Source organism: Xiphias gladius, chromosome 19 (genome assembly GCF_016859285.1).
Source record: "Xiphias gladius isolate SHS-SW01 ecotype Sanya breed wild chromosome 19, ASM1685928v1, whole genome shotgun sequence".
Classification (NCBI taxonomy): domain Eukaryota; kingdom Metazoa; phylum Chordata; class Actinopteri; order Istiophoriformes; family Xiphiidae; genus Xiphias; species Xiphias gladius.
Genome location: NC_053418.1, coordinates 7,916,236 through 7,936,785, shown reverse-complemented (window position 1 = coordinate 7,936,785; position 20,550 = coordinate 7,916,236). Strand labels below are relative to the sequence as shown.

General features: G+C 39.4%; 1 protein-coding gene across 8 annotated transcripts in view; it reads right to left on the bottom strand.

Annotated features, from left to right (window-relative positions):
* gas1a (growth arrest-specific 1a) overlaps positions 1 to 20,447 on the bottom strand; it is a 65,798-nt gene extending 45,351 nt beyond the window's left edge. For 2 of the 8 annotated variants that reach the window (XM_040156175.1, XM_040156176.1), the window contains exons 1-2: positions 20,075 to 20,375; positions 15,749 to 15,816 (exon numbers count right to left, since the gene is read on the bottom strand). The gene's annotated coding sequence lies outside the window, so the exon portion shown is untranslated. The other 6 variants (XR_005709586.1, XR_005709589.1, XR_005709587.1 and 3 more) reach the window with 6 other exon arrangements.
* Positions 20,448 to 20,550: the final 103 nt, after the last annotated feature.

Genomic DNA, 20,550 nt, shown 5'->3' with positions numbered 1-20,550 from the left:
CATGCAAAACCTAGTCATGTCAAATAATTTGTGCATGAAAATGTGCCTTGCAGTGTTTGTACACATGTAACACTATCATGTTTTTGCATTATTTAAGACACTAGTCATTTCTCTGCACATACGCAACCACTCCCTTCTTTATGTGTTGAAACATGGCAGTCATTCTCTCATTATTATGAAGTGATGTGTTTTCTGCCCTATTCAGAAAACGATTACATTATTGTAATAATTAATCATTAATAATACATTAATGTCTCATTATGTTCCTGAAGAAAAGCAAAGCTTTGATCAAGCCGTAGTCACCTCTATATTTGAGTTTCCTGCGTAATTATTATTCGTCTCCATGTCTCCCGGGCTTATTTGCAGCAGCTGTTTGGGAATTGATTCTGTATTATACACCAAACCATCTGTTATTCATTTACTCTTTATTTGTTTTGTTTTCTATGAATTGAACACAACCAAAATGAGTGTTCAGAATCTTTTATTACTTGCCAGTGGACCCAACTAATGAGGGATATGAAAGCTTTCTGCCAAGCTTTATGTTTTGGAGCACTAAGGCCTTCAACCACATGCTTTTCGTAGCATGCATTTTATTTATTTATTTAGATAATATTTATATATACATATATCTGAAGTCATCAATCTGAAGTACTGTAAAAGGATGTACTGATGTTGAAGTCAACAATATGTCCATTTTTCCCCCATAAAAGTTAGCTGAATAAAAAGTTTGAGTGAGACCACACCAAACTGGTGTGGAGTTTTTCCAACCCGAGCTGCACTCTAGGTTTTTAAACACAATTCAGTACTCTCCTTTTCCCAGGCTTCTTTTCCCAGCGTTCTAACAAGCACTTTTACTGTACCAGGAACAGTTCTATATACAGTCTCTTCTTGCATATCCAAGCAGCAACTCCAACCACATTTAAAAAAAAAAGAAAAGTGTCCACTATGATGTTTTATGTATTTCAAGCCAGTTTCAAGCCTCTGCAAGTGGATTAGTATTCTGTGCTGACACGAACTTAAACTACTGGCTGCCTGGAAGGTACAGTAGGGAAAACACATTAAATCTAAGAATCTATAGTAGGATTTTGGAAAATTGACAGGTATTCTTTAAGATGCTTAAAGTACACCAAAATGTAGGCTTGTTTAGGCATTATGTTTTAGAGAAGAGAAAACTTCTTAAACTTTGTGGACTTAGCATCCAGCATCGTTCTCTGGATATTGATGTAGGGAGGGGAAAGCAAGTGGCCATTTCACAATTTGACTCAGATAATTCAGATCTAACTGAATTATCCCCGAAATTCATAAAAGATGCTTCATATAGGGTTGCCCAGGCAAAATAAAGTTGAACTGTGTTCACATTTTGGCACAACGCATTGCAACAGTTTAGCCTATCAAATATATGCAAGCGTACATTCCTGATAGATTATTTGGTAATGTGAACAGTTAGTTTCTAATATTTACCTGGTCATTGTCACAACAGAGGATAAAACGACTGTCGCCATGATAACTTTCCCAAGTTGTAAAATTCTTCTTAATATTATAACCCCCTGTGCAGTGTTTTAGTATCTGATAAGCCTAAAAACTTATATTTCAATTATTCAAACTGGACTTCCTGGATCTTATTTCTTGTCTCACCAGTACCTGAAGCAACAGCCTTAGCCAATGCAGCTCCTTGTTTTGTTTTAACGCAGAGTTTTTTTCAGTTTGAATGGTCGGTAAGGCACAATTTCAAAACCAGAGCCAGTGTACAGTGTTATTTCTCATAACTGAAAGTGACAAATAAAATACTTATTAACTGTTATCTAATACACTATTTGTTTGCATTTTTCAATGAGAGGCCAAGAGGTTACATTTAAAAGCTATTCCGCTAGCATACCACTGATCTCAATGGTGATCAGCAACATTGATCAGTTCTTTCAGATCAAGTAATTTAAGACTACAGGCATATGCATTAATTAAAACCTCCAGCAGGACGCCCAAGTTTTCAAGTCCGTGTTTGAGGTAACAAACATTTTACAGTTAAGATTGGTCAAGTTAAAAAAACAATTAGTGAATATTCGTGTCAATAGCATATATCTGGTGTATTACAAGACATAGTGGATTGTACATTTACAATAAAAGCTTAATGTGGAAAAAAAATTTAAAGTACTGCTTTTTACATACACTCTAAAAGCAGCTTTTGAACCAGACCCAGGTAATATGGCTGCCATATGGTTCCATTTGTGTGTGGGAATGTGTTTTGATATTTCCTCTCTATTGTTATGCTCTAAATGAACTATCCAAATGTTGCCTTTTATTTCAGTAGTAATTTTCGGATGCCTGGACAAACTGTCAGCCTAGACCAATTCCTTCAGCAGCCATCTGGACCATTCAGGATTTGGCCCATTAGTACCCCTTCAATGCCTGCACATTTTTGGCCACACTACACAGGAGAGGAGACAGCGGCTCAGATGACGCCAAAGGTAATCACAGGAACTCGAACGAGCCCCTGCCATTGGTGCACGGACCAGACTGATAAGTTGGACAAAATGCACATTGGAAGTTTGAGGAGGAGATTTTATTTCAAGCCAGGCAATTTGCTGCTGATTGCCAGGCAGATTGGTGGATCGTTGGCTAATCAAGATGGCAGCAAATTGATTAAACCCGGCCAGTCCTTTGAATAAGGGCCTGTTCCCTCCAAGTTAAATGACTCCATCTTGAAAAAAAAAAAAAAAAAAAAAAATCAGCAATCAGGAAAGAAAGTCAACTGTTTCATGAGAAATGTGTGTCATGTGTGTCAACATAAATTCATCTTTTTGGTCCGTTTTGGGATAGAATAGCATATAAAAGACATTTTTGAACTAACAACACAAGAAAACCCCATTATCATATTCAATACTGGGTATTGTTAAACGGCTACAAAGATCGAGTGATGTTGCATTACATAACAAATGTAGGCTACTTTACAAAGATCTAGTTTCATAAAGTTTGAGTGTTTATTTAAAATGTTATAAACAAAGATTTAACTTACTTGTTTGCAGGAAATTAAAAAAAAAAAAAAAAAAAAAAAAAGTACTGGTCTTGGCCTTGACCAGCTAACAACTGCTAAAAATGAACTGTTCAAATGTAATCTTTTAGATACTATATCTTAGCTTGCATTAATCAATGCAAAAGTATAGTATAAACAAAATCTTTATCTGTAATGGCAGCTACTTTTTTCCAGTGTAGGAAATCTCTCTCTTGAATATATGCAGTCATGACAACAAGTCCTCTGAGCCGCACTGGGTTTCGAAGAGACACCTTATCCTTCTAATCTTTCTGTAATGAACCGGAATCAGTAGGACCAGCTCTCAGGTTTGACAATGTGTATCATAATGGGCTTATTGTGTCTGTGTGTTAAATTGATGGCTGGGCCTGCTGCAAGACTGTAGCCACATGCAACGGAAACAGATATTCAGTGTCTCATGTTCATCTACTGCTATGTCCAGCACAAAGAGTTAAAGGTTCCTGAGGTAAAAACATGCTTCTGTTTCTAATATTCTGCAGAAAATTGTCTACTTAAGATACTGTCATGTTGACATTTTTCTCATTGCTAAGACGTAACAATTCTCAAATAATTCTGCAATGATAACGTTTCTTGATATACATAAATTGGCACATTGTAATTTTAACTAACTTACTCTGTAGATTTGCTCTATTTCTCCAAATGATATATGGAATGCTTATGTTTGGTGCGGTATGTGGACCTCCAACCACAGGAGGTGACAAATCAATACTTATGTAGAAAGTACAATATATATTAGAATATTTATGTATTATGTATATGTTATGTATTCCGAAGGTGAAGAATGAACCTCCCACTCAAGTACAAAGTGTCTTGAAAAAAAGGATCCAGTGAGATTCCATCTAGAGGAAGCATAACTCCTCAACAACAGATTTTTTTTTTTTTTTTTTTAATTCTTTTGGCATCTGCTACAGTCACAGTCAAGGAAAACAACTTAACATTTCCATGTACTGTTTTTTGTTTTTTTGTCTTTTACAAGTTACATTTTTCAGTTACTAAATGATTCCTCTATGCCATTAAGTTTCCTACTATAACTTTGGAAGATGCTAAATGTTTTGTTTATGAGTGACAGTGCTGGGGTGTCACCTGCAGTGTGCGGCAGCTGTGGGAAAACAGAGGTGAGCTCATAAGGTCATAAATCATCCTCAACCCACTTGCTGTTAGCTTAGTGACATTTCTTCAAAGAGAACCCCTGTCTTCAAATGAACTTGTTGCCTTCACTGACACAGGTTTAGCTTGCCCAGCTGTTTAAAGTGTGTGTTGTGAGTGTATTCCTGATGTATTCTTTTGAACTCCTCAAATGATGATGAATGGGATGGCAAAGCAATGGACTCATGCAGTATCAGTATCAGTTCCTAGAACATATCTGATCCCCAGAAAATCATCCTGGAGAATGTCATGTGCATCTTTTCTAAATTTTCCATCTCATCTAATTCATTTCCTACGGAGCTTTGCTCAAATGTAGCTCTTCACTTCTTCCTTCTGCCTCTGGCAGAGGGAATAATGTGGCGTAGTGAATGTTTTACTACTGCAGACTGCACCCACTACAAGGAATCACCAGAACTCCCGGTTGACCGGTCGATTGGTTGGTGGATATGCTCTCATCCGACCAAATTCTCCTCGGTCGGACAATCTCCAGCGTTACTTTCATAAGGAGAAAAGCGCTGCAGTAATAGGCTTCCAGGATTAATCTATCATTTTCAGCAGTGGAAGAGATAGACTATGGCGAAAAAAACCCCATTTTCACAACTTTTAATAATCAATAATAATAATAATAATAATAAATTTCTGTGTGTTCTCTCAGCTAAACAACAAATTCAACAGCAATTGTGTTTTTCATTTAGTTTAACTGAATAAGAAATTAATAAAAACTTAAAAAGGTGAAAAAAAAAGTAGGAAATGGAATATGAGCACTTAGGAGAAGCTCATCAAAAATTCTATACAATCTATACAAATTAAACCTGCATTAACTGATTTTTTTGGCCACTTGGGGGCAGTGCAACAAGCTGCAAGCATAAAATTGACATGTTATCACTTCATAATGTTGATGGCAACGTGTGAGCAAAAAGTTGCCTATTTACACAGAAACGGAGAAACGGAGAAACATTAGCAGTCACTTAGTGTTGCGTTTCTGGTCACCTGATTTGATTTCATTTTACTGATTTTATTCTTTTAATTAACAACACCTCTCCAAATATTCACATAGCAAAAACAGACAACACACATATTCAAGCCAACATGGGAAATGCAAAGAAAAAAAAATCTGAAAACTAGAAATTACTATTAACTTGTGTGGACTTAACCTGGCTAGAGCTGCTATGATTAATCAATTAGTCCCTCAAAAGAAAATATTTCAGGAACTATTTAGATTAAAAAAAAAAAAAAAAAAGTCCAACATTCTCTAGTACAGCTTCCCATTTGGAGAATTTTCTGGGTTCCTTAGTGTTATATGATAGAAAACTGAATATCTTTGGGTTTCAGTTTTTGTTGGTCAGACAAAGCAACACATCTTTAAAAAAAAAAAATTCACTGACATATTCTAGGCTAAACAATGAATTGATTTATTAAGAAAATAATCAATGAATAAAGAGACAGTAGGGTTTCTTAACTTGCTTGTAAACTTTTACTTTGAGGAGAAACAAAGGGTTTGTATTATCTTGCGGGCTAACCTGAAAAACTTTCTGTAGAGCAAAAGGGGTTTCTGCTGCTGAAAGAAGTGGAATGAAGAAGTGGAGACGGAGCAGTGACGCTCTTAAAAATTACATTCAGATGTCACATAAAAAGATTTACACTTCAACCGCTCTGTTGTCTTTTATAGCTGCAGTCCAGCTTTACTCAACACTTCTTGTGATTTTTGCGGAGGTTTCACAACAAATATACAGTTTTTGACCAAATAAATTGAATAATGCTTCAAGCTGAGGTTAGCCTCTGATGAAATTAAATCCACCCTATTTCCATTTTGGAAGAGCTGTCTGATACACAATCACATCAGAGACAGGAGACAGCAAACTGTTGCTTATTCTTTAGTCTTCTGCAAGGCACAAAGAAAATGCCAACAAGGTTTCCATTGTAAAAGAACAGAAGTCCTTTGTGTGCCCTGCCACTGAGTTCGGTGTTTCCATAGCCCTTTGCTCTCCACTCTCTAAATCATATTATATTCCTGAAGTACAATGACATGTGAAGGATAGTGTTTCTCCTCACTCAGACGTTTTTGTCAGAGTGCCTTAAAGTTTTGTCTTGGCCTGGAAACCTGAGCCCTGCTCCCCAGGCAGCTCAGCACACAGACTAAAGACAATGGCTTTCAGTATTTTTTTCAGTATGCACTATTTTATTGGTTTGAAGAGGTCTGGTGTAAAAACCATAAAAAAGTTCAAGCCTGTAAGAAGAGGAAATCTGCATATGACTACCATGTTCGGCAGCTTAGAGTGATAGCATGCTAACATTTGCTAATTAGCAGTAAACACAAAGTACAGCTGAGGCTGATGGGAATGTCATTATTTTTGCAGGCATTTAGTCAAAAACCAAAGTATTGGACAAATTAAAATTTTGACCAGATCATGGTGCTAGATGGAAAGTGTGGGTATCGTCCTAGTTGTTATAGTGTATACTGAGGGAGACGTATTTATATTATTATCTATAATATTTCTTTCACGCTTGGGAGACGTGGAAGAGTTGGTGTGTTGGTAAAAAGTTAAATGCGACTGAGTGCAACGGAAAGAGATTTCGGCTAATACAACTAACGACATACAGAAATCACGTGACTTCCTGTAATGGCACACAGTTGGTTAAAAATGTCTCTTAACATTCTCAAATGCTTCTTCACCTAAAGTTGGTGTGTTAAATGCCTTTGCACAACAACAACTTCCCGAAATTGCTTACTGCGCCGACGTTCCCAGATGTATGGAGGGCGACGCGGCGGTGGCGCCATAGCCATTTGGGCTGTCACTGCACAGGCCACTGCGAGCTCTCTTCATCGCCTCTGGATGGCTTTTAACACGCTTATGTATGCACACGTGGCTGTTACCAGGACCCTTCCAAAAGCACACAGCTGTAATAGCTGTAATATAAAAACTCTCCATTTCAATTGTCCAGTGCGCATTTCGTCTCCAAGCTTTCCATCGTGATAGTACATTTATGGGTTCCCTTCATTTGAGGTTTGACTGGTGCTCTTTTAATTAGAACATATCGTTGTGCCCTCTTCTTCTGCAGTGGTATAACGGCACCTGACTGGAGAATTCGTGCCACCTACTGGTTATCTCAATGAACCAACTCTTAATGTTAGCATAACAGTACTGGATGGAAACGCGCATTAATTCGCGTTTTCTTTTGATGATTTTCTGATTAAAATTTGCAGTACATTTGGATGGACACCCAGCTACTGCCATCCCTTGAGCCAAGCCAATAGCATGGCTAAAAATGAGAAATATAAATGAATGTCTACAATTTACAAGTTGCTGGAAGACTATACAACACAATATTTTTGGAAGTGCATGTGCATAACTAAGTGTGTGCTTCTGGGTTTGACCTGCCTACAATTTCTGGGCATTAATATCTTGGCAGAAATAGTGTTTCAATATCCTCTCCCCTCTTTCTTCTATTTTCTCCCTCCTGCTTTCTTCCTGTCGCTCTCCCTTCATCCGCTCCCCTCTTCCTCTCTTATTGGCTGTCAGAGACACGTCTGTGGTTCTGTGGGATCCTCCCATGTAAACAGGCATGTTTTACGGCCAGCAGACTGCCAAAACCCCACAATTTGTCACTTCCCCAAGTCAGTTAGGCTTCTGCGGGTTGCAAGGTGCTGGCAAAGGTACTTCGAGGGGAAACCTCAGGCAAAGTGAGGCCAGAGATGGACGAGATGTGGTCGGTGGCTTGTGCTTTTTTGTAGGTGTGCTGAAAGTACAAACCACCAGACTGCCTCCAACAAAAACCAATACAACCTTCATCTGTTTACACTTCGGACTATGTTTTGGCGTGACAGATGTTACTTCTTAGTGAATTAGAACCTCAGGTCGTCATGTTACTCGCAGTGTAGCTAAACTGTGTAACCAATGGTCACTGGCAGACTCTCCACATCCAGAACTTGGCATCTGCCTGGTCCGAGCCACAAACCCACCATTCATTAGGAGCACATGGTGAGAGAAGGTTAATATGCAAAGTGCAGAAGCTGAACACCGTCTAATGCAACCTGACACGTCATATGCTTCAGTTCAAAAGTCACAGCGTGAAGAGTTTAACAAAAAGTGTCAGAGAAAATGACACTTTTTGTCAATCCCACAGTCACACTACAGAACAGAACATTAAGGATTGTATTTCAAAATGTGCCCTTTGAAAAACATATGCTCTCCAAACATCATCAACACTCACCTCAGATAACAATATTTATTGATTGATGAATCTGTTGGGGGGGGGGCTGTTTTGACCGATCACCTTTTTCTACAAAGATAATCAGTCATTGTGTCATGGTGTGTCAGTAGTAAGTCGTTTGACTTTGACAAAAATTTACAATTTAGCCATAATTAATATATAGTTTAATAAAAAAAAGGGATCTTTTCTTTTTTTACCTTGAGAGAGATGTTAGTGTTTTCAAATAAAATCTAATTTTGGAAGAAAATTCAATTTGAATGTCGTGACCAGAGCTTAAATGATTCGATTAATCAATTAGTCGGTTGACAGAAAATTAATCTGCAGCAACTGTAATGAACAATTAAACATTGAATGCATTTTTAAAATGAAAAAAACTTAAAATGTGAATATTGGCGGTTTTTTCGTTTTCTGTGATAGTAAACTGAATTTCTTTTGGAATTGGACTGTCGGATGGACAAAACTCTCTAGTAACGTTGTGATGGCCATTTCGTTCCCTGATATTTTACAGACTAAACAATAAATCAAGAAAACAATCTTTCTTTAATCAATAATGAAAAAAAATGTTTATTGCAGCCCTAGTAATGATATCTTAAATTATTCTCACAGCCAGAATTTAAAGTGCAGATGTAAGTTTGGAGCTGACCTAATTCACTGTCATGATATTATACTGAAGACACCATTCACTGATTTGACAAGGGTCTCAGCTGTTTGTACTTGTAACAGCTTGTCAGATAATCTGCTCCTGCAGCTTGATAAACTGGTGTGGGTATCGTGGTACTTGAGGTTTCATATGTACAAGGGATGCCCAAACATTGACACTGAACTACCAAAGCTAAACACGATTGTATCTGATCTAACTTGTGTTATTGTATTACACAAAAATGCATGATAACATTGAAAACAACTCTTAGATGAGCATATGCTGTATGTCTGTATGCATATTTGTGTGTTCTGGACACCGCATAACAAAATGTGTAGCTGCCAGTAGTTCAACAGCTGGGAGAATTCACGGGGAATCAATAACTCATTGTAAATAATGTGAAAACACACGTAAAACAGCACTATAATTAATATTACCAAAACCCACTGAATCCGAATCCTTTCGAACCACTTTTTGAATTCTTTGCTTTGCTTTTCAACATTTGAAAGTAACTTGTGACCAAAAACAGCTATAACTCAGAAATGTCTCTGTGTTGGTTCAGAAGGCAGACACCCTACAGTTTTTATTGGCACAGTAGAGTTCACAATCTGTGCCTACAGCCTGGAAATTAAATGAGCAGCATAATACATGAAAAAAAAAAAAGGAAGAGAAATGGGGTCTTGGTTAGAGATTTTTTTTTTTTTTTCCCACCCTCGGAGCTAAACATATCCAGTTATTTTGCTGACCAGGAACCAAATCCAAAATGAACCCGGCTATCGGCAACCATCCCTAATTGTACACGATAAACCTGAGTAACAAGACATACAAAAGTATTCTAAGTCACAGTCTGCACTGATTATAACTACTTATAGACAAGTTATACGTGCATATGTAGAAGCTGTCACAGTTGTCTGACAAAAATCAACCAATGTCCTTATTCGTCACTGATTCTGTCCAGTTGTTGTGGCCACCAAGACAGACGGATACACTTGCTTTTAAAGGGGATCAAATCTGTGATCATCGTGTTACAGTATGGACAGACCCAACCACCAGGCTTCTTTGCCAGCTGTTTAAATGCAGAGTACGTTCATGATATTAAGATATATTGGTGCTTATTGAGAGATGTCAGCAGTCGTCGTTGGACAGCTTAGCCCCTCAAGTGTCAGTGGTTTTGTGGGTGTTGGTTCAGCGTCGGTACAGAACCAAAAGCTTATGAAAATGCTTTCAGAAGGGATTTAGCTGATGAAGACAAGCAGTTGCCTTTGTCATCTGTGCATATGCACACACATGCAGATGTACACAGCCTCCCCCACTAAATACACACACACACACACACACACACACACACACACACACACACACACACACACTTCTCCCATTACTTGTCTGTTGTCTTTCCACAGCTCGTCCGCCAGATGCACCAAGAAACAGATGAGAGTGATGAAGACAGAAAGAGAGAGAGAGGGAGAGGGAGACCCTGATTCTGAACCATTGAAGAAGGGACTGAAAAAGTTAAAGAAAAAGATAGAGAGAGATAGAAGGGGGGAGAGGAGAGAGGAGTGAATAGGCGGAGGAGCGCGGAAAGAGTCGTGTGTGTTTCTGACGATTCACGCCAGCAAGGTGAGGGAGAAGAGGGGTCAAGGGGACTGCAAGTAGGGGAGGAGAGAGAAGGGGGAGCAAGAAGGAGCAAGGGGAAGTGCAAACTTCCTTTGGCCAAGGTGAAGAAAACACAAGCTGGCCTCCCGCTAATATCTGTGTTAACCAAGAGACTGGCAAGGACGGGTCTCCTCACTTTCTCTCTCCTGCTTCATTCCCATCTCTTTACACGCTCTCTCACACACTCACACACACCATCTGCTCTCTGCTCTATCGATTTGTGTTTCTCCTCTTTTTTTCCTTTTCTGTAAGCTTCTAACCGTTGCAACAACATATCTTCTCTCTCTCTCTCGCTCTCGTCCTCATGCTGTTCGGGCACCAAACTTACATCTAGGGTTGAGTGATAATTAATTTAGGGCTAAAAAAATTGGTCGATTAATCAACTAGTCAGTCAAATAATCTACAACTATTTTGATCATCATTTACAGATTTGTGTGCATTTTTCAAGCAAAACTGAACATAAAAAAAACTAAATGATTATTTGGTTAATCAAGAAAATATTTGGCAGTTTGATTGATAATGAAAATAATAGCTAGTTGCAGCCCTAAATTCAAAATTTCCATTTGTCAACTTTTCAGTGGAATCGTATGATTATATGATGTTTGCGTTTTCCAAAATTCTGTCAACTCTTTAATGCAAATTTGGACCATAACCAACCAAATGAGTTACAGACGTTCTTGTTTCACATGTGAGAAGTTATGTCTCGTGTAATGCATAGCAGTGGAATACAAGTCATTACATACACCGACTGTTCAATCAGTTTCAGAGCTGAAACGACTGGTCAATTAAGCAATTAGTCGATCGACAGAAATATAATCTGCAATCGATTATTTTTTTCAGTCATTTTCAAGCAAAACTGGCAAAAATTGACTGGTTTCTTGTTCTCAAATATAAAGATTTGTTGGCTAAACCGAGTCAGGTTTCATGTGATTCGGTGTGTATCTGCCCTATTGTGATATACCTGGATATGCTGATATTAGAAAAATATGATTGATTTCAGCCATATCGCCCAGCCCTGCTTACTGTATATCTACCAAGAGTCTTCTTGAGTGCCGTGTCTCATGTGTCTGTCCACCTCATAACTGCACCTGAAATTTTGTCCCACTTTGCTTCCCTTCCACACAGCCTTTCAGAGGGCACAAGGTCAAACCAGAACACAGAAAAAGCCCAGGAGCCTCCTGGAGACATCTTGGGAATGCCGAACATGACCGACAAAATGAAGACACAGCTGCGCTCGTCTGAGAGCTCCCAGTCTCTCAGGAACGTGGAGTTATGAGGCCGCTCACACACGACTCTGTTTGCTTAGTCTCTGACACGGAAAGACAACCAACACGAGAGATGGGAAGAGAGAGAGAAGGGAGAAAGAGAAGGGAGGAGAGGGGTGAGACGAGAGTGTGTGTGTGTGTGTGGGGGGGGGGGGGGAATGACTGATTGTAAAGTATACAGATCAAAGTTAGCACAAAGACAGATCCCATAAAGAAAGAGTAATACCAGGAAGATATTGGAAGGACGTTGCTTTTACTGGAACGCTCAAACACCCTGCAGGCCCTCCAAAACATGATCAGCCCGGACTGCTTTCGCAATAAGTGGAAGTCTGACTGCACAATTGTTAAAGTGATATGTCCCTTTAGAGGAACCCTGACACCCCATAAGGGTGTTTGGGCTGTCTCTGATGACTGCGGACAGGTTCCATTTGTTTCTTAAAAGAATGCAGAACACAGTCCTATTCCAGAAACTGCAATATTATGCATTTTGAAAAGAAAAACAGTTTCCCAAATTCTTGTGTCAGTATTTTAAACCAAAGGGATCCATTCTATTCAGCTTCTGTATCCTTTGCCAAACTTGCCCACGATCTTTTGAGAAGTATTTTCCCCCACAAACTTTCTTGAGAAAATACCCATTTCCAAAAGGTGAAAATTTCTTTTCAGGATGATTCAGCTTCGACTCTCAACTTACAGCGAAGTTCCTGTGTGCTCTTACAAGTAAAACTTTTCTTTTCAGTAGCCAATCACAGATGTTCAACGGATGTCAGAGCTCATGCTGTAGCCATTTTAAGATATTATTTTGTGTTTTAACAATTGGTGTGACTCACTAGCAAAAACAAAATGGCACAAAAATTTACTCCCATCCTGACATTTTGTAACAAACTTCATAGATTATACTATTCTGTTCTGTAACTAGATTCCAAACTTAGTTTCTATCTGAGAACTGTAACATTCAAGCAGTATTTTGCCTGTTGAATTCATTTACTGCAAATCACATATACTTTACATTGCTGGTGACCTTTTGCCAGAGTACCCTGTAATATTTTAGCGATCTTTTAGAACAACAGCTCTTATAAGTAATTTTGAAAACAATACATGCACATATGATATTAACAGTGACAATTACCTCTCAAACAAGCTGACTTTCATATCAACTTGAATAGAAACTGTGGCCTCCTGGGAAGGTATAAAAACACACACACACACACACACACACACACACACACACACACACACACACACACACACACACACACACACAAAAAGAAAAAAAAAAGTGGAAAATGACCAGGAGTAATGTAAAGTATACATGAAATGTAGCAAATTGGCTAATTTGTATGAGAACACTGGTAAGGTCCTTTAAAATTTACATTTCAAAATGACACACACAGACACACCAAGGCTTCATCCAAAAAGGTGTCGGTCATAGCTCCTGGTTGGTGGCCCACTGGTGTCAATCTCAAGCATAAACCCACACACACACACACACACACACACCTACACACCCACACACACACAGTCACAGTTGAAACAGCTGGCCAAAATAAACCTGAATTAGCGAAGGCAACAAGTTCATTTGAAGACGGGGGCTCTCTTTGAAGTCGTGTCGTTCAGTCGGTGAGCCAACACTATTGTGAGCCGAGGAAGATTTACGACCTCTCCGGCCAGCTCACCTCTGCTTTCCCACAGCTGCTCTAACGCCTTCTGCTGCCGACAGGCCAGACAGACCACTGATGAAGGCTCGATTAAACGCCAAGGATGCCACTGTGTGATCTGTCATACAATTATTGAAAATAATGCACACAAGCACTGATTCAAGCTGTGCACACAGCAGTAAGACCTACAAAAAAAAAAAAAAAAAAACTGTCTCTCTTTGTTTTCTTTCTAATGCAGGTGCGGGCTGAATATAAAATCTGAATTTTGACAAACTTATGCTGTGAACGCCTCTCATCCAGTGGCAGAGGGAGACTTGAACATTTTAAGTCCAGGGTGAGGCAGTCATAGCACAACCCACCAGTCAACTACCGCCCCCTGCTGGCCACGGGCAGGTACTCATTCTTGGCAGACAATGTCTCAAGAATTCAGATTTGGATACTTACTGGTGCGGCTGAACGAAGTAACTTGTAATCTGTATCAAAATAAATCATCATATTTACCCTGACACTTATAAATGTAACAATAATTATTTTTTTATACGTCAATGCACGTGTTTTCTATCTCATGTTGTTCTCTCTTCTGATGCATTTGTGCTTTTTATTTAGATTATGACCGGTGGCCAAACTTCTATTCAGATGTCATTCGTTGTAGTAGCTATTTTCAATGTATATACATTTGTTGAAAATTGCAAATTGACTAAATTTGGTCCGTACGGGATTCCTAATGTGATAAATACAGTTTATTGTCTCGCCCTACTCTCTGTCATATTTTGTGTCACTTAATGAGTAATGTATTGTATGGTTCATACATGCTACCTCAAACTGTACATGTCTGACAGTAAAACACAGTGTGTTTCTGAACCACAAAAAAAAAAAAAAAAACAACCACCACAATTTCCCAATGCCCACAGTAAGATCTTCAAATGTTTTGCTTTGTCTGAGCAGGGATCCAAAACTCAACTATGAAAAACCAGCAAAATATTCACATTTGGGAAGCTGGAACCAGAGAATTTGGGCATTTGCCCTAAAAAAAAAAAGAAAGAAAGAAATCACTCTAAATGATTAAGCGATTATCAAAATTGTTGCCGAATGACAAATTGGAATTGGCTCATGTTTGCAGCTCTATCACGCACATGCTATATCCAATAATATAGGAAATGTGGCAACAAATTTCTTTCTTATCTCAAACTGTACGTGTCTGACAGTAAAACACAATGTGTTTCTGAACCACACACCAACAAATATATTCAAATGTCTAATTAATCGCGCAGACAGTTATAAGCTGTCCACGGCTGGCTGATTATGCTTCCCAGCTGCTCTCCTCTCTGCAGTTCCACCGCCTACACAGGTTTTAAGGCCTTTTAGAGCTCCATCATTATTTCTGTAAAGAACCCCATTTTCTCACTGCATCGGGTAAGTTATTGCAACAATTGAGCTTCACTTAAAGGCCATTATTTATGTCAGAGCTCGGGCTGCCAGGTTGAAACTAGAGCACCTGTCTCACTTGGCCGAGAGGGAACTGGTGAAGTCACAGCCCAAAGAAATAATACCACCATTACACATCTCTAATGTGTCTGCTCATTCTTGGCTCCCTGATGGTGGAAAAGCTGCCCTACTATGATAATAACAGAAGTCGCTTCCTTCTTACAAAGTCATCTTTTAACTATTACCTCGTGTCACCTTGAAAAAAATCAGATCCCTCTCTGCTTTTCACGCAAAAGTTTTCATCAAACTCCCGTCCCTCTTCTTTCATATTTTATTTTCAGAGCTCCTAGATGATACCAACTTCATGGGAACTTTGTTAGAGAAATCTTGCCTTGGCAGTTTTACTGCTTTTAATAGCTTTCATGTAAAAGCAGTGGAAGTTTGTTAAGAAGAGAAATAGACTACGCTCAAACTTCTCTGTGAATTTCCCTTCCATACATCCATTAAGATTATCCATAAATAATCTCAGTCACCAAAAGCAAAGCAATATAGATACAGGCAGCCTTTGATGTTTATGTAAGGTAAGAAATACAAGAAATAAAGGATATTAAATTTCAGTCTTAATAGCGGAGATGGTAGAAGCCCACGCTGTTGTCATCCTTCACATTTTCAGTAATATACCGCTATGTTTGAGAAAATTCACCTGCACACAAGGCATGAGTCATCCTGCTGCATCCAAGCATTTGTCACTCATCCGTAGCAGAAGTTGAACTGTAACATACAACATATTGGAAATATTAAAACTCTTTAGAACATTTCATTTCTACATTAAATCCTACAATAACATACACTGCAGCGTGTAATCATATACACACACACACACACACACACACACACACACACACACCTTGTTTTTAGGAACCGGCTCAAAAACTCTAAAAACTGCCGAAATGATTAGTCCCATAATGGGCACAACTGTTCATTTTGATAATTGACTGAATTTATCAAACGAAATGCCAAACATTTGCTCGTTCCAGCTTCTGAGAGGTGAGGATTTAATCATTTCTTCTTGTTTATATCATTGTAAATTGAGTATCCCTTGAGTTTTGGACTGTTGGTTGGACAAAACAAGCAATTTGAGGACATCACCTTGTAGAGCTAGACCGATAAATGGACCAGGCCGTTACATAGTTTGTCCACCAGAGAGCACTACCACTACCAACAAGATAAAAAAATGCTATTACCACTAGCCCATACTGTAAGTCATTATCTTTAATTTTTATTTTTTAAACAACCAAACATCACTATTTTCCTCAAATATCTAGTATCAGTAATGGGCTATGTCACCTTTGTGAATTGTGATGGGCATTTTTCAATATTTTCTGATATTCTATAGGATTTTTTATATCTATCTATCTATATCTATCTCTATCTCTATCCTTATCAAGAGAATTCATCCCACTGGTGCAAAAATCCTATAAATTTTATATCATCGTAAAGAAACTACAAGAGATATTACCACAAACAGGTCATCTCACAGTATATACAGTACCTGCATGTGTAATCATCACTTTATTTCCTAATCCGAACTCTACTCCATTCAACAATATGTAAAATACACAACCATTCAGCCACAACAGGCATGTAGAGGCATTGTACTGTGGCTGAATTGCTGCCTATTTTATGTATCTTTGGCTGAAGGTAAAGTAGAGCAAATTTTCTCCCTAAAAACGATAGGACATGCATACATGGTGCTTGTTAGAGTGAAACCTTCTGATTTGGCACGGTCTAGGCGCAGCACCATTACGGATTATTATACAGTCAGCGGTGTATTGTATGATCATCAGTTTTAGGCTTATATGAGTCGACAAACCTGCCAACATTCACTAGACAGCTGTCGCTCCAGATTCATGTGATTTTTAGCCACAAACGTAACATTTATAAAAATGCTCACATCCTGTGAAAATTAAGAGTTCAGTTTTCAAAAACATGCAAAAATTCTCACACAGAAATGCAAACAAACAAAGCCAAAGCAAATCTGGGGTCTAAAAAATTGCTACGTTTGTAACCATGAAATTACAAGGTAACATTATAGTTTATACAGCTATAAAAACATAATTATGCACTGTGGTTTTATGAATACTGAGGTTCTCAAAATTAGGTCCCTCAGAAAAGCTAAATACATTTCTGTTAATTTGTTCCCCTTTCCCAGGCCTTTGATTCGGCCACTGTGGTGAGATAAATGTTTATAAATCACGGGGTTAGCAACCGAGACACTTTCTGCGAGCACACAAGCGTGTCTGGCCAGAATGAATATGGTTTCGATTTGCAGTGCACACCAATGCTCCAGCCAATGCTAATCGCCAGGGAAAGCTTGTGAAAACCATGATGGATTTCGCAGACATGGTTTTTAAGCTTGGGGTTTCATCACAAATCCATTTAAGCTTTTATGTAATTTGGTTAAATATACAGAATCCTTTTTATCTTTTTATGTGTCCATTTTTGACCCACTAGCCTTGTTGGAAATGATATAGAAGGGGAACTTCCCTTTGATATTGACTTCTTATATGAAATTTAACTCTGCAGTGTGTGTGCGCGCGCGCCTACATACTGTATGTTAGTTTAGTATTGTGGTGTTTTGTTTAAGGAGCTCTGTTGGCACCAGTATGAGAGAAAAAGAAAAAAGAAAATTGGCTTCCTGTCCTGACCACTGCCCAATCCAATTTCCACAGTGTAAACTATCAAAAATGATTTGCTGAAAAAATAAAATGTCAGCCAGCCAAAAGAGTCACGGCAGGCCGCTCCAACCTGCTAAGCTTAATAAGTAAGAAGATGGAGAGGCTGATGTTGTTAATGAGACCAAGGAGTCAGGTCTTCTGTGATGATTCACAAGAGCTTTGTGGGTCTAATCCAGGAATCCGTAGATCTCTTAACACACTATTCCCTTAAAAGTGTCAGGAAAAAAAATACATAAAGTAATGCAAATAATTGTCAAATCCCCTGTAACCAACTATATAACTTCTTAAAATATAGTTTAAAGAATGAAAAGTGTTTTGTGCAATCTTAAAATGTAAAAGGAAAAAAAAAAAAAACTAGACATACAGTAAAATAAGGACTATGTGATAATTACAAGTTTGCCTGAAATGTGCAAAAGGAAACTAGATTAAATGACTTCAGGGGAATATACAGTATTAGCATTTTCAAACCAGAAGCCAGAGAAACTCCTTTGTTCTTCATCAGCTTGGTTATGCTCTTTGCTTTGGTTAAAATCTCTTACATACTATGGTCCTTATCATTGCTGGAGTGTAGAGACGACACTTCCCCGTTTCCATTAAAAGACCCCTCCCGCCTCTAAACAGTGAAGGCTTAAGAGTGTCTAACTGCACCCATGGGCGATTCCAATCCCTGGTTGACATGGACCCTACGGGAGAGAGCGAGAGGAGGGGTCCGGGGACTGTCAACCTCCTGCTGCCCTGATCGTAACAGCAGCTTTTAATTTCCGCCGTCACCGTGGAGGCTGTCCTTTAAGAATCAGCAAATTAGCAATAGTCAGTAGGTAAAATGTGGTATCTTTTTAATGCCTATTGAATTTCATACTCTTTGTTTCCACCTCCGGACGGAATAAACTGGAGGAAACTCAGTGACTTCATTGAAAATAAACAACAGATCAAAGCGCTCTTGAAAATCTTAATTTTTTTACATTTGTTATTAGAAGAATAGTTACATTACTCCCCAGCTACAGACATATTTCCTATGTCCCCGCAGGATTTGTTCTTGGGCACTACCAGTCACAGCCACAAAAAAAAAAAAAACAAAAAAAAAACATGGAGTGAAGAAAACAAAAAATAAATATGGTTGGGAGAAAAGACTGACTGAAATGTACCAATTTGGCAAATAATCTGGGAAACACTACCAAAACCACTAATGACCGCTAAATGCTCATTGGCCAGTTGGCCTTTTTTTTCCCCCCACAACATGTTATGTTCTTAACCTCAGATTTCACATCTTCCAAAACTCTCTTAGTGGCAATTAAAAGTAAAATAAAAACAAAACAAAACAGAGGAGTCTCAGCCTGCCACTGATAACTGTGGTGCCGCCACAACTTCACTGGCGGGATGGAGCACCGTTCTTCCAAAAGTTGTTCCCTCGGGAGCAGCGCCTGCTAACACGACGGCCCCAAATCTCCCATAGGTGCTCAATTGGGTTGAGGTCAGTTGACTGCGAAGGCCACCGCACATGATTCCCATCATTTTCATACCCATCAGGCCATTCAGTGACCCCTCGTGCCCTGTGGATGGGGGCATTGTCATTGCCACATTTCTCAGGTCCCCCCCCCCCATTCGTTTGTCAACCGTCTGTATCTTCATACTCCAGTTGCTGCCAAAAGGTGGCAGCCAGCCAGCCGCCACTTGTGCGGAGATGAGCAGTGCAGCAGCAAAGCAAAAGCAAAACATTCATAGTATGGGGGTGGATGTGCTGCCGGATGTGTCAGACTAGCAGCAAAACTGCACATTTCAAATCATGACTTGTAGCAAGCGATATCCTCCGATTTAATGTCTTGTAGCGCGTAGTCAGCAGACGACCGTCAGAGCGAGGGTATACAGAGAAGTGCAGCCGAATGCAAGGACAGCATTAACCATAGAGCTTCATGTTAAAAGAACAGGGAAAAAGTGAGCTGAGAAATAAGAAGTGTGTGGAGAAAATGGGAATAATACCTAGCACGCGGCAGCGTGTTGAATTTCAAAACATTACAGGGAAATAATTATAAAAGCCTTTGAATACATTCACATAACAGACATAGACATGCAAAGAAATAAAAAAAAACCCAATATAATATTACCAAATGCTAGACATTAAAAAAAAAAAAAAGTAGCATGTTGCTAGCGGATGCTAACAGGCTGACCGCAAGCAAACCCGCTCAGACCAGTAAATCTAGCCTCACAAATACTGTCACATCTAGCCCACGAGAACTGACTGAGCTTAGCCAAGGCTCGCAGGTTGCATATCAACACACAGCGACATTTCTTACCCCAGGGGGAAGTGAAGCAGCAGATCTGTAGCGTCTCAACAGGAGGAGGGGGAGGACTGTGCTGTGGTGCAATGGCCGGTGGCAGGAGAGTATCAATGCCCCGGTGGTTTTATCCTTCGTTACCTCCGCCTTCAACGGGGTCGGGCTGCAGACAGGCTAACCCGCCAATGAAATGCTACCTGCCGCCACCTGTTGCCGGCACGGCGAGGTTGGCAGCGCGGCACGGTGGACAGGTGGCACCGGGGAAACTCGAACGGGCCGCCACGCAGAGGTGAAAGGGCGCGTTGGACGTAAGTTTTGTCACGTGTGAGCGTGGCGCTCGCACGCGGTCCCCCGCCGCTGGTGGGCGGCAGGGCCGCGACTGTGTTCCGCACATGTTCGTAAAAAGCGAAATGTTCAGCAACATCCGTTTATTTATTTGTTTTTCTGTTTTTCCACTTTTCAAGTGAAGACAGCCTACAGCTAAATTAAATCAA